The sequence below is a fragment of the Equus asinus genome, chromosome 2, assembly GCF_041296235.1.
Source record: "Equus asinus isolate D_3611 breed Donkey chromosome 2, EquAss-T2T_v2, whole genome shotgun sequence".
NCBI lineage: Eukaryota > Metazoa > Chordata > Mammalia > Perissodactyla > Equidae > Equus > Equus asinus.
Genome location: NC_091791.1, coordinates 23,781,311 through 23,796,211, shown reverse-complemented (window position 1 = coordinate 23,796,211; position 14,901 = coordinate 23,781,311). Strand labels below are relative to the sequence as shown.

Below are 14,901 nucleotides of genomic sequence, written 5' to 3'. Positions count from 1 at the left end.
GACTTGGTTCCAAGAACCAATATAATATGCTATACCCTTACCAATTCTTATTTCCCAAAGAGCCTCAGTCTCACAGCCACAAAATGGCAACGGTTTGGTTCCTGTCTGGGGCATGGCACAGTCTGTGCAAAGTGTCTGGTCGCTACAGCCAACAGGTGATGATTAAAGACCTAGAACAAAAACACTGACTTATCTAAAAGCTAACACTAATTTCTATGTGCCAAGAACTATGCTAAGCTCTTACTTCAATTAATTAATAAATGATCATGTAATAATTCAATAAGGTAGAAAATCGCTCATTTTAGAGACAGAAAAACTACAGGTGAGAGAGATTATATACTCCCATTAACAGCATAAAGAAGGCTTCTGGAGTTTAGCTGGTTGTTTTTCTCTCCTTGAGGTTTAGTAAGGTTTTGCTGCTTTTCTTAAAACCTCACCCCCAGTCCCATATTTTCAAAGTTCTGTTGTCTACATTACAAGTGAGTTTTCTGCTTCCAGGAGAACTTTTCAGGCATGTGGAGTGAGGGAGCCTGGAGCTGGTGAGCCTCCCAGATAATGAAATACAGAGTCTGGGAAGGCAGCTGCATGTGGCACATTAATCACTGCTGATGCTCTGGGAGAAGTGAGATGCAATTATGTCAGTTAATCCCCTAGTTCGTTGGTAGTAGGCTGGGGAAACTGTTAATCAGCATCATAAACACATTTGGAAACAGATTTCCACGGGACAGTTCAGAGAGAATGGAGATAGGCAGACCAATTCAACAGGAAAATCTCTTATTTGTCGCATCTGGAAGCAGCCTGCTTAAGTCTTAATTAGACTGTGTAGTAAAGATCTCATAAACAGAAATGGTGGGGAGGGGTGGAGAGGGAGCTCAAGGCTGTTGAGTCAGTATGGTTGGCCATGCTCCAAGTATCAGAAAAGAGTCAAGAGTGAGGAGCACAGAGGCTGATTGAGGAAGTGTGGGTGAGACGCATTTGTGAGACAATTTAAAACAGTGTTCATAATTCTAAGGGAGAACACTGAGCCTCTCTCCAGCTCCATCCAAGACCTGAAGAATGGAAGACGTATGTTACTGTCTGAGGAGGATGAGTTATTAGGACATTGACTCCTATCCTTTTTTTCTACCAGAACTCCTTTCACAATTGTCCCCCATAAACACTATTTTTTTTCTTTTTAATAAATATATAGTGAGTTATCTATTTACCCACTTTTATTAATTAAATATATAAAAATGCTACCCTGACCTATAGACCACTTTGATATAATCAATGTAATTCCCATCACGTTAAAAGAACGTCAGCCAAAAGCTGAATGATTTAGCTATTTTGTATAATCAAGAACACAAATATATGCACAATTTCAATTGGACACTAGTAGCATCAAAAAAAAAAAAAAGCTTAGGCTATTTATTACCGCCTCTTTAATCTCAACCAACATCCACAGTGGATGGAAGACAATCCTGCGGATGATCTCCAGACTCTGTGCATCTTTATACATGTGGAGACATATTCTGTTCCAGTGTTATCATAAGGCATCTTAGAGCATCTTGCTTCAGCGAATTCTTCCCGAAAAAAATCTTCACACATAATATTATGCAGGGTTACTCTTTGGAGAAAAAGCACAGGGAATCAGGTGCTTTGCCTCCCACCAAGAATGTCTCTTCCTACTGATTTTTTAAAAAGTACCTTCTATTGAACCCAGGAACCTAGAGCCCCCCAACTCGGCCAACACTATACCAGCAGAACCATGCTTTGGTAGAAGAATGGAGTGAAAACCTCATATTTATCATTAGGAACCAAGTTAATCAAGATACTATGTATGGTGTTTAATCATCTGGAGCTCCAGGACCAATGAGTTTCTGACAGATGAGACACAGGCCTCATTGACTGATTGCTAACATCACCTATAATTTGGGTTTTTCCTCTTCTAACTTGTTTTTGTCTGTCAATGGTAAATCCACCTCAATTAAAAGTTATTTCGCATTTGAGGATCATTAAACATCGAATGAGTATTAAAATAGACTAATAGTTAAAGGGATAACACTTCTAGAATTCTGACTCTCTAGATGCTTTACCTGGTCTCCTTTAATCCTCACAAACTTCCTGTGAGATAGATATTATAATTACTATCCCCATTTTATATCTCAGAGTCATAGTTATTGTAAGTGGCAGAATCAGGATTTGAATCCAGACAGTGTGATTCCTGAGCCTACATGTTTACACTGTGCCATAATGTTACACCTGCTAGCGATAGAGTGATGTTAAAAGCCTGCCCTGGATGCATATTTTTTGTTTAATTTACCCAGTATGAAGGGAAAAGTGTTTGATACTTTGGTAATAAGAAATGCTGGGTTTTAGGTCCTTTCACTTTAGACACCAGTTAGAGGGAGCATTTGTGAGGTAGAAATGAGGAACCTTTAACCAGTATACTTCATGTTCACACAGACATGCACACACATATAACATGTTGACGAGGGGGTTACTGATACTAATATAAATGAACTTAAGTTCTCTGGCCCACCAAGCTTGCAGGTGACCTCACCAAGCTATTTAGGTTGCTTGATCAAGAGATTCATTGTTTCTCTCTGAGCTGGTTCCACACAACTGTTTGTAATGTTGCTTTCAACACAAGTGAGACCTACAGCTGTTAGAATCAGCTCAGATCTAGACTTCGTGCTTCCTCCTTTTCTGCATCTCCTGAATGTCCCACCACAATAACTAGATTCAGACCACTCAGCTCTCATTTGGGTGAAGGAAATCTCTTGGTTAAGAAAATTTCAAGTTCTAAAATATTTGAGAGCTATAATCATCCTCTTTATTGTTCAGGGTTCCATTTAAAAAGAACTCTCCTTTTGGCTAGTTTTCTACTGGCCATTTATGTTTTAAATTAGGAACCAAAGAAATGAAGCTGGTTTTCCAATAGGCTAAATGACTGTAAAACGCTCCCATGGCGAAAGAAGTTACGTAACTAACTGTGAAGTGTAAGGGGACACACTGGTATGCAGACTCCAGGAGAGGAGAGAAGGGTCTAGGTGCATGTTTTCGGGCTGCAGACAGCCCTGCTGGTAACTCAATAAGGATTAAACAACTATAATATGCTTGCATTTCTATCTGGCTTCTGGACCTAAAAAAGCTTGAATAAATATTGGCATATTTTATAAATGAGCTGTGGGAGTAGGGAAACCCAGCGTCTTTCTCAGATAAAATCATTTCCAGGCGAAATCACGGGGAAACTTGGTGCAATTCTCAAAATATTGAATATTATATTGTTATTCCTGCAAACAATGCATCCAATTATTATAATGTCCCTTTGAGGTAAACACCAGAAAAGGATCATTAGTCCCAACTGCTTCAGCTGGAAAGGCTAATAGGAGCACCTTGCTCAACGAGTCCCGAATCAAATTTTCAAAGGAACTTTCTATGTGCTTTGTTTTGAGGACACTTTGTTCATTCCTCCACTTAGTTATTTATGGCCAGTGTCACCAAAGAAAGCTAGAGAGGAAAAAAGGAGATTTGTTAAAGAGCACCAAATTGAGACTTCACAAGCTTCTCTGGATGGAAAAACAAAACAGAAAAAAAACAAAATGAATTTCTCCTAAAGCTGTAGAAAACGTGTGGAGAAGAGAAAGCAAGCACCTAGCAAGGCGGTGTAAGGAATCCTGGAATCAGACGGAGTAAGTTCTAGCTCTGAATCGGCCGTTTAGTAAGTATGGTCCCAGGTGAGCAGCTGAAATTCTCTTTGCTTTTAACTGGTAAAATGTGGATGAAGGTGAAAGGAGAACCTCCCGGCGGGGCGGGGCGGGGCGGGGGGAGGATTAAATGTGATAATACTCGTTTAACACTGCCCAGGGTACGGCGTGCATTTCAAGTGCAACAAAGTCTATAAATGTTAGTACTTCTGTTATGTTATAAACTTGGGTAACACTGATACTAATATATGCTCCCACTGAATAGTCCCCATCTATGAGAGGTGAGTTGGCCTCCCATTGGCTGAATCAGTTAAGATATTTATAATGTTCGATATTATGCTCTACCTTCTAATCCTTGCCAACAGGTCAGCAGCAATTGGTTCTTCTTTTGAAGATAGCAGGAAAAGAAATATGAAAGTGAAAACATGACAGGCTTTAGGTTTAGATTGCTAACAAACGCTAAAGGAATGCCACAAGAGTTTATGCCAAAACAGGATTCATTTACAAAAGCAAAACAAATAAATTACCAAATACAATTGAGCTAAGCAATGGGAAGGTAATCCAAAAAGTATAAAGTAGAAAGTATACCAAGCCTCTTTATAAATGACTGAAAATTCTGGCCCTATATCATGCTGCTTTCTAGTTTGTTCTCTAGAAACTTCTAAAACTTAAATGTGCCAAGAATATTTTAATATTCTCTAGTGTGAGCCAAAGTATCTTAAATTTACCTGGTCTGGTTATTTCTTGGTTCTCAGAATAACTGAGCTCAGCCTATTCTTTCTGGAAGAGTTGGAAGCAGCCTTCTTTCCTCTCTGGCTCTCCTCTGGGTTCAGCTGGGAGGCATGCGGGGGCCTTTTCGACTCAGCAGCTACCAATTAACCACCTCCTAAGAGCTCAGCAGTTGATCTAGTTTTTAAAGAGACAAGACAGTCTTCCACCACTGCAATCTATGTTAAACAGAGCTAAACATCTGACCACAATAACTGAAGATTAAATAAACACATTTCCTCCCAGGATTAAGTAAAGTAAGGCTACTTAATAGCGACTGACTCCAGGAAGCCAGCAACAAAGCGATAACGTTTACATCCTTCAAAGATTCCTAAGTCACTGTCACCACCACATTAACCATTTTACACACCAGCCAATGACTGTACTGAGAAATACGCACTACTCTATGAAATGTGCTTGTTGCTTTAACTAAAGGCCCCTTTTTTTGTTTTCTCCTGGCTATGTTAATTTTCTCTCGCTAATGCTCAGATCAGTAAGAACCTCAGCAGCAATTTTCTTTTATTGACTTTATGTTTCACTCCACATTTAATTATGCCAGATCATGACTGCAGAAATACTGCAAAGCATCCAAATCACATATATGGAACATTCGTGGATCTGCCCCTTAATGTATTTGGCCTAAGACTCAGGGATAAATTTCTTCCCTGAGCAGCTTGGATGGTCCAAATAATATACCCTCAAACTGTCGAATATAAAGCTCATCTTTAGTTTATCAAGACCAGACAAATAGCTTTCTAAATTTAGCCAAGTGATTAGAACTCTCTAGACCTCACCATGTTCTCCTGTAAAATGATAATGATAATATTAGCATGTATCTCATAGGGTAACCGTGTTTGGGTTATTGTAGGATTAAATGAGAACACTTAGCATAGTACCTGGCAGAGAGTGAGTACTCAATAAGGATTTGCTATTAGCAGCAGCAGGAACATTATTATAACCCAAAAATCTAAGGGACGGGTGAAACTTTTTGGAGGTCCAGTGGCACTCACCAAAGTTGAAAAGTTTATAGCTTTCGACCCAGCAGATCTACCTCTTGATATCTATCCTAGAGAAATAATCTCATATACAGCCCAAAGGGTATATAAAAGGCTGTCAATATCATGTATCATTTGCTCTAACAAAAATAACTCACCTTAAATGCTCATTATTGGTAAAACTGTTAAATAATCAACATTACATGTGTACAGTGTAATACCATGCAACAGTTGAAAAGGGTAAAATAGATCTACATACATTGACACCCACAAAAACATCTATAAGATATATTGTCGGGGCCAGGCTGGTGGGGTAGTGGTTAAGTTTGCGCACTCCACTTCAGTGGCCTGGGATTCATGGGTTTGGATCCCGGGCACAGACCTAAATATCATTCATCTAGTCATGCTGTTGCAGCATCCCACATACAAAATGGAGGAAGACTGGTACAGGGGTCAGCTCAGGGAAAATCTTCCTCAAGCAAAAAGAGGAAGATTGGCAAAGGATGTTAGTTCAGGGCCAATCTTCCTCAGCAAAAAAAAAGAAGAAGAAGAAGAAGAAGAAGAAGAAAGAAAAAAAAGGATATATTGTTAAATGGGAGGAAAAATGCAAATTCAAAACAACCGTATAGCATGATACAATTTGTACTTAGGAGGGAAAAAACACTAAAATATGGCATATTTTATCACATAGATTCCTACATGATGATTTATCCAGGAGAGCATGTGACCCTGTCTAACACAATGTGAAGCAGCCAGACCTCTGGTTATGCCACTGGAAGAGGGTCTCTCCTGCTGTGAGTTAAGCATTTCACGACTGTTGGCTATCTTTGCCACCTTCTGAAAGACCCTGGCTGAGAATGAAACAAATTCAGAGCACTGTCGAGATGAAAGCTGGGACGGCAGATTTCTGAGGACTAAAGCCCTAGGATTCAAGCTGGCCTGAAGCTAGGCCTATACCCTTGATGTTGTAGTTGGAGCAGCAGTAATCCCCTCAGCTCTGGAGGCAGGTTACTCTCATTTGTGTTTTTTAGTTGCAAATGAAATACACTCAAACTCCCAGCTCATTTCTCCTGCCACTGCACCAACAGTTTTCAAACATTTTTAACCCTACATTCAAATAGAATTTTACATAAAAACACAGTATGTAAATCTAACTATGCAATGAAAAATAAGGAGAGAGGAGATCACAGACCTCAGAACTCTTAGCCAGCTGGGGCCTGGTTTTGGCTGGGGCATGGCTTTCAAACAGGGCTTTCAGAGTATGTATCTGTTTTTGCCTGGACAAACTGATTAACCTTTCTGTGCCTTGATTTCTTCATCACCAATGAGAATAATAATATGTTCCCTATCTACCACTCAGCTTTTGATGAAACATGAAAGAACAGCTCTTAAGGCATTTTGGAAAAATGTAAACCTTTTTAAAATTAAAATCCTTGTTCCAATCTGAGACCATAACAGAGATTTGTTAACTTTAACATGCACCATCTTGTGGCCGGCCCGGTGGTGTATTGGTTAAGTTTGCGCACTCCACTTCGGCAGCCCAGGATCTGCAGGTTCAGATCCCGGATGTGGACCTGGCACCACTCATCAAGCCACGCTGCGGCGGCATGCCATGTAAAATAGAGAAAGATTGGCACAGATGTTAGCTCAGTGACAATCTTCCTCAAGCAAAAGGAGGAAGATTGGCAACAGATGTTAGCTCAGGGCCAATCTTCCTCACACACACACACACACACGTGAAAAATGCACCATCTCAAGCAAAGACATGATAGTCTTCAAAACTTCACAATGCTATCAACCCTAAAGTATAGCAAACTCTTAAGCACAGCGTCTATAATTATTCTTGGAACAACCCCACTAAATAAAAGGTGCTGACCAACCAGACAGGCTACAGGTCTCCTGTCGTGGTTGAGAACTTGTATCTACATATTTCACTCTGCCTTTGAGTCAGGTGTAATCATTTCTGGCACCGTACTGGGAAACATTATCCAGTAACTCAACAAAAACAAGAACTAGGAACAAGAATAATAATAATGAATAGCTCTAAACTGGCAGGAAGAGGCTTGAAATTTACCAAATTCTAAAACAAACACCTCAGGGAGACTCACATATTCGAGAGTTATAAGGGAACTTGGAGATCTTCTAGAACCAGGCTGCCAAATAACTTTTCTCTCTTATGCTAACTCAAATTTGTTGGTTGTCCATACTTTTCTGGAGCCATCCTAGAGCAGTGTGGCTGTGCTGTGACCAATCAGCAATGTCTGCCTTTGCCATGGGAAAGTAGAACGCAGCTCTCATGCTGTGTACAGGAAATCCCTGATTTACCTCCAACTTCCATCTTACTACAGGGGAAGTAATGACCGGCCATTAAACACTGACACAACTGTGGTGGGCACAAACTCCATGTTGGAGGTTCTGTGGCTATCCCAAAATACATTTGTTAAAATATTTGAACTAGATTTCCCAACTTATTATGCCAAAGATCCCAGGCTTCTAATTCATTCCTCTTCATCTGTCACTCTTCGAATAAAGAATTAAATTAAGCAAAAATATCTTTGTCAGAAGCAAAAATAATAATAACAATAATCCTGCAAGACAAGTCGATTTGACGGCAGGAAAATATTTCCAGGGAAATACTAAGACCTCTGGATCCACAGTCATTAAAATCCAGTCCAGGCAAAGAGGTGGAAAGCATCTAAGAAGCAAGATAAAATCCTTTCATGTCCTCAGGGAGGAGGTCTTAGGAATGGATAGTTTAATAGGTCCTTTCTGTCATAAGTTTTTATTCCACCTGCTGGTTTCATATTGGAAAATAAGTCTTGTCACGTTGATTTTGTCATTTGAATAGTTCAGGTTCTCCCTTGCCAGATGAAATGATGCTCCTTCTATGAAGACACAAGGGAAACAGGAAATAGCTGCACTGAGTTTAGAGGAAGAATAGCTTTCCAGACACACAAAGCAATAAAGTCTTTCTGATTTTCTTTCCTTTTCTTTTCTTTCGAGGAAGATTAGCCCTGCACTAACTGCTGCCAATCCTCCTCTTTTTGCTGAGGAAGACTGGCCCTGAGCTAACATCCATGCCCGTCTTCCTCTACTTTATACATGGGATGCCTACCACAGCATGTCTTTGCCAAGCGGTGCCATGTCTGCACCCAGAATCTGAACCGGTGAACCCCAGGCCGCCAAAGCAGAATGTGCACACTTAACTGCTGCACCACCGGGCCAGCCCCCTGATTTTCTTTAAGATTATCAACAAGTTACCAGGTCTTTCTCAGCTTCCTTCCATGGCCCAAAAGCTTGCTAAGTGTCTCTTTTCTCCCTTGCCTGAAAATGCTTTGTTATCATGGCCTCCAAGCCACCCTCCTCACTGCCCAAATCTGGTCCTATCTTATCCCTTCAGCCTCCAGACTTACCACCAGCCCCGTCTGCCCCAGCCCGTCCACAGTAAACTGCCTATAATGCTCACCAGAGTTTGCAGTTATAACTGTAGGATTTGGTGTTGAATGTCTGTCTACCACCTAGAGGAAAAATCTCCAAGAGGGAAGATCTGTATCTTTGATTGGTTCAATAAACCTTCAACGGATTGAACTAAGTTGTCCCTCCGAAAGGCCCACCCATTTCTGTCTCTGGGTCTTTGATAATGCTGTCTACATTAGACTACGAGTTCCAGAAAAGTAGGGGTACAGAGCTTGTGCATTTTTATATTCTCTCAACAGGCACTCACGCCTGTCCCACGTCAGCTTCCCTGCCCTGCTCACACCAACAACGGATCACCTACAATAGCCAATGTTGGCTCCTGGCTAGCTCTTCTCCTCTCCCTCTTGCTGAAAAAAATAAAAGACCTGTGATGGAGAACTGTTTATAACAAAGTCAGAGGATTTTTATTTTTTAACTGTTTACATTCAATATTTTTCTGGTGATTTTCACCTTGCTTTTGAATCTCAATCTCCTCTAACCCAATACATGCCTGACTATTTCCTCATAAAAAAAAAAAAAAGAAAGAAACCAAGAATCAAGATATCCTATCCTGCATGCCTAATAGGTATGCGTTTAGCCTTGAGAAATAAAAATATAAATTAAGGGGCCGGCCTGGTGCCGCAGCGGTTAAGTTCGCATGTTCCGCTTCGGCGGCCTGAGTTTCCCCAGTTCTGATCCCGGGTGCGGACAGCGCACCACTTGGCCAGCCATGCTGTGGTAGGCGTCCCATATATAAAGCAGAGGAAGATGGGCACGGATGTTAGCTCAGGGCCAGTCTTCCTCAGTAAAAAGAGGAGGATTGGCAACAGATGTTAGCTCAGGGCTAATCTTCCTCAAAAAAAGAAAAAATATATATATAAATTAAACATACATAAATAAGCAAACACACACATATACACACAAACACAAAACGCAAACAAACATAAATAAGAAATGTACTCTGCCTTTAAAAATAAGCATTGTATTTTGTAAAATAAATAAATAAAGAAGAAATAGCTCCTGCTTTTAAGAAAGGAACAGTCTAACTTGTAAGGGAAAAGTCGAAATTAAACAAATGCAATGATGTGTCACAGGTGGTAAATCAGATATCTGGGCAGGGCACAGAGAAAGGAGGTGCCAATTTTATACCAAGGGGTCCACACAAGCTTTGGAGAGGGGATGGCATTTGGGATGAGTCCTTAGGAATGCATGTGAAACTGACAGTCCTGTGAAAGAAGGGGATCTTAGGTCCAAAGAGAAGACTGAGCATGTGAGTAACTTCGGGGACTTCAGCGGGGTTGGAGAACCAGACATGGAGCTTTGAGAGGAGTGAGACCCTATAACGAAGGACAGTGCATGCCAGGTTCAAGAGTTGGGCTTTATTCCGCAATGGAGAGCTACTAGAGGGAGTAACCCAAACAGATTTTTGTTTTAGGACAGTGGCTACAAGCTTAAGTGTGCATGAGATTCACACGTCTCAAACACTGCGATTCTGATCCACAATACCTGATTCCATTAAAGCAGCCTAGGAAGTTGAAATTCCATTAAAAGGGCCCTAGTTAACTGCCCCAGTGGCTGTCATGTAAGTACTCTGAGGCCCATATTTTTCCTAAATTCACTGCAAATAGGAAATTGCAGCTGCCACTACTGACCAGAATGAAAAGGTCAGTAAAATGGATCTGACCTTTTTCCATGTTCCTAGTGTACCACTGGGAGGTATTTTTAAAGTATGCAATATCTGACTTGAAGTCCATATTTGTAGAGGCTTATGGGGCATGAACAACTTTGGGCCCAGCCATGCATACTGGTTTTCAATTTACCTTATCATCAATTCTCCACAGATAGGACGAAGAACCAACCTACCCTTTAGTAGGCAGCATGCAGAGTTCGTAAGGCTCATGTTAGTTTTAGGGGACCAAGGCAATGTTTTACTTTACTCTAAAATGAGAAGAAAGAATAATTTTTAGCCAAAGAAAATGTTTAAGTAAATTAACATATATTTGTCTTTATATCAATGCTGTCATAAAATATAATTTTAATATGTTTTTACAGAGAAAGGAGCCCCAAAGGCAAAATGACTACCACCCAGAAAAGTCAACATGCAGCCCAGAAAGAGAGGATAAGAAAATGCAAAAGGATTAAAACTCTTTACATTGGGCACTGACACGTCTTATGTGCGTCAGAGCGTGTCAAAGGAGACATTTATTATTCCAACAGGAAGCAAAGAATCTGAAAAAGGAAGGACTTTGGTTCCAGGGAAGAGATCATTTGGCTTTCTAAATTCCTGCATTAAGTGCTGGAATTTAAAACGCTTCCAGAAAATGTAATCTTTAATTAGGGCGCCTCCCCCCCGAGGACTCACAATGGTCTGGACAACCATTTAGAGTAAAGGGTGCAAGAAAGAGCATTACGCAAAGAAGTCTTGTGTCTCTCAAACAGTCCCTAAACCATGATGATGGCTACATATTTGAATTTCATAAGGTTTCTGGAAAAGGCCCATCTGGCTTTCAATTTTATTTTAGATAGAAACCAGATGTCTGGAGAACAAGTAATTAAAAACAAAACAAAACAAAACTACTGCAGGTGACGTCAATAAACTTACATGATATTTTGCAACTCTTTCTACTCTAAGGTTGTCTACACACCACTGATAGGTTATTATTTTGTTACTATAGCTCTGATTCACTCACCTTTCTGCCTGAAACATTATTATAAGGAACTGTCTGCATTTCACGTAATGAAAACCTATTATTCTGATAATCAGGAAAAATGTTTTAAATATTTATTTTTTTAAAGTTGCTCTTATATTCAAATTTCTCACTTTGGCATGCAAAGCTCTTCAAAATTTGGCTACAAGGGAACTTTACACTGTTCTCTCAATAGCATCTGATTCTTTCACTGCACTCAAGCCAAAATGGACCATTTGTAACTTCAGTGCAGTGCCAATATTTTCCTAACATCATGTCCTTGCTCAGGTGGCTCCCTGTGAAATGGAACCTCATCCTCACCTGGGCTCATCTCCCACAACCCTCTTCTGGGAAGCCTTTATAGTCCTGCTACCCAGATGGGCCCCTTCTCTTTTTACAAAGCCCTTGGATATTGTTCTGTACCTCCCTTATTGGCTTGATTATTTTTAACATTTATGTTTTAGCTATTTTAGGCATTCCCTATCTCCATCATCAGACTGCAGGTGCCTTACAGGGAACTGGCTTTTAGTACAAAGCATTGAATACAATTGGTGCTCAAGAATGCCCAGTAAGCTCCTTAGTAACAACCCAATGACCTTAGCATATCATCGCACTGTCTTTCCACTTGCTGTGCCTTACTTTTCTTCATAGTACTTAACACCACTTGAAATAGTACATTGACTTGTTAATTAGTCTTTCAATTAGGATCTAAGCTCCATGAACGCAGAAGCCTGCCATTTGGTCACTTCTGTATCTCCAGTGCTAGGATCTGGCCTGGGATGTAATATTGGCAAAGTAAATATTTTTGAGTGAATTAATAACTAATACTTATAAACAAATTTTTTGGGGGGTATGAAGATGGACAATGCCTCATGACCTTCAGAGTTGACTTATGTCTTCTATGTAACTTTAGTTAAGTACAAGTTTTCACACTTATTCAGACTGTAGGTGAAGACGATCTTTGGGATGGAACAGAAAAGTCATCAGTATTAGGCCTAAAGGAAAAGCCATGGAAGGGACACAACGAGCAAGCAGAAGGATGGCTTTTATGGAGGAGGTAGTTTGACAAAGCCACACAACAAAGCCATGTTTAATGACAGTAACAGAGACTTTGTGTTTGAAAAACTTATGTTAAGGACTCTTAAAAAAAGGGAGAGAAAGCAACACAAATCATAAACAGGTTATTGCTGTATTTAACCCAATGCAAATCACATACTTTAGGCATTTGACAGTCTGTGGTTATACAGCCTGTGGGTCACAGGGCCGCATTCATACGAAGGAAAACAGACGAAATGATGAACTACACCAATTTCTAGCCTTTGTAAAGAAGAGGGCACTGATAGCTTGGGAATCTACATGCCACCACTGGTTGGCACAGCAAGGATTCCCATTCGTGAATTGAACAAACACCTACTGAATGTCTGCTGGTGTCAGGGACTCTGTTGGGCACCAGAATTGAACAGATAAAGTTCATAGAGAATTTACAATCTACACTCTCGATGAAGTGTCCTCTCCTTGAGTCCTTCATGGCACAGACAACAGGATGTATTAGATGTGAGACAGAGGCACTGAAGGCAAGAGGCGGTGGCTGAGAGAGGAGCTGGGGATAAACACCCCAGGGCGGGTGCTAAGCTCTGCTGGTTGAACCGCAAACTACAACCATCTAAGAAGATACTCTGCCTGTTTCAGTTCTGGCATTGGACCTGTGATGAGGAAGTGCTAAAACTTACTCATTTTTACATTCTATTAATAGGAAACTCCATCTTCTGTAACATAAGAAAACTTTCCCCTTTGTTTTGTACTAAGCATTGAAGTTTATCTTTAATGTATTATTCAGATTGGGCAATGATTAATTAATCAGAACCCTTTTGTATCTGGAGAATAGAACTAGGCTCTCGGCTAAATAATACCAGATGCTCCAAGTTAGAATCTGTCAAGAAGATGACAGTGTCAAACATTATAGTTAATTATGCAGTAAAAATTATAAAATGAATCTGGATTTTTAGGAGAAAAATTTTTCCAGTACTTTTGGCATAGATAGACACTGCTAAAGTTCCAGCTCTGGCTAATGGCTTGTGTGAAGAGAGAGTAATCAGGGAACACATGCAATATGCCTCAGTTTAGGATTTTGGCTCCAAGCCCATTTAATAAGGGATATTAGTATATGAAATTGGGTTTGTTGTTCCACAAGTACACATGAATATCCCAAGAGTTTTAAGAAACCTGGCCCAGTAACACACACTCCTCTGGGAAGAAGTCTAATCAACCAAAATCCTTAATTTTTAAAAACTAGTCTAAGGGAGAGATTTAGCCAAACAAATATATTTGTTAGTTAATCTTTCTGAATCTTAGATATTGGTAGATTTGGTTCAATGGTTGATGCTTATGTATAAGGGTCAGATATTTTCTTTTATTCTGCAACTTACTATCCAATGCTGACAGGCTTTCAGAGAAAATGGTCACTTTTAAACACTTGACAGAGAAAATCAGATGTGAGATATGAATCAATCAAATAAGAACAGGAGTATAGGCTTCAGCCACAAGGAAAATTCCTTTTACACAATCAGAAGAGGTTGATTCCTGTGAGGAGAAGCACCTAAGACGTGGCTTTCTGATTCTGAAGGATATATTTTGATTGTAGAGCAGCTCAACAGAAATCCCAGTGATAAAAATGCCACTCCACTTAGGCTTTATTTTTGGAATCTTCTAGTCCTGCTGAATGCAAGTGGCACAAAATGCTTTTAGTGGAACCTCTCCTCAAAACTAAATTCTAGATAGACTTTCTTGGCAAAGAGTTCATCTCATCAGCAGTTGCACCAAAGCTCCTGTATGCATCCAAGAATTACATCAATGGACAGCTTAGTCTATTCTTACAACACAGAGGAACTGTGACTGGGTATTATCTTTTTAGAACCAAAAGCACCATCCAGAACAACTTAAGGACTAGATAACGTCAAAGGTTTTGCAGGCTAGAGAGCAAAAACTCCCTGTCGTACCAAAGAAGAGTAGGGTGAATTTTTCCATTGCTGAGGCATCATTCTTCTCTCCACATCTTTACAACAATTTCAGTAAATCGTACTTACTCATTCATACATCCTTTCCATCTTTCATTCACTGAATCATTTAATATATACTACGTGACAAATTCTATGTGAAAAGTTCCCAAGCTCCTTCCTTTCTCCCTTCCTTCCTTCCCTCCTCTCTCCCTCCATCTCTCCCTCCCTCCCTGCTACAAACAACCATTGAGCACCTATTATGGATCAGACACTGTTTTAGGTATTAGGGATTTGGCAGTGAACAAGAGAG

General features: G+C 40.1%; 1 protein-coding gene across 7 annotated transcripts in view; it reads right to left on the bottom strand.

Moving 5' to 3' along the window:
• The window catches only part of SORCS1 (sortilin related VPS10 domain containing receptor 1), a 475,161-nt gene that overhangs the window by 361,806 nt on the left and 98,454 nt on the right, over positions 1-14,901 (bottom strand). The window contains exon 1 of one of the 7 annotated variants that reach the window (XM_044751249.2): positions 4,418-4,541. The exons of the other annotated variants lie outside the window; for them this stretch is intronic. The gene's annotated coding sequence lies outside the window, so the exon portion shown is untranslated. Of the gene's footprint in view, positions 1-4,417; positions 4,542-14,901 lie in introns of those variants that run through there. 7 annotated transcript variants of the gene reach the window in all.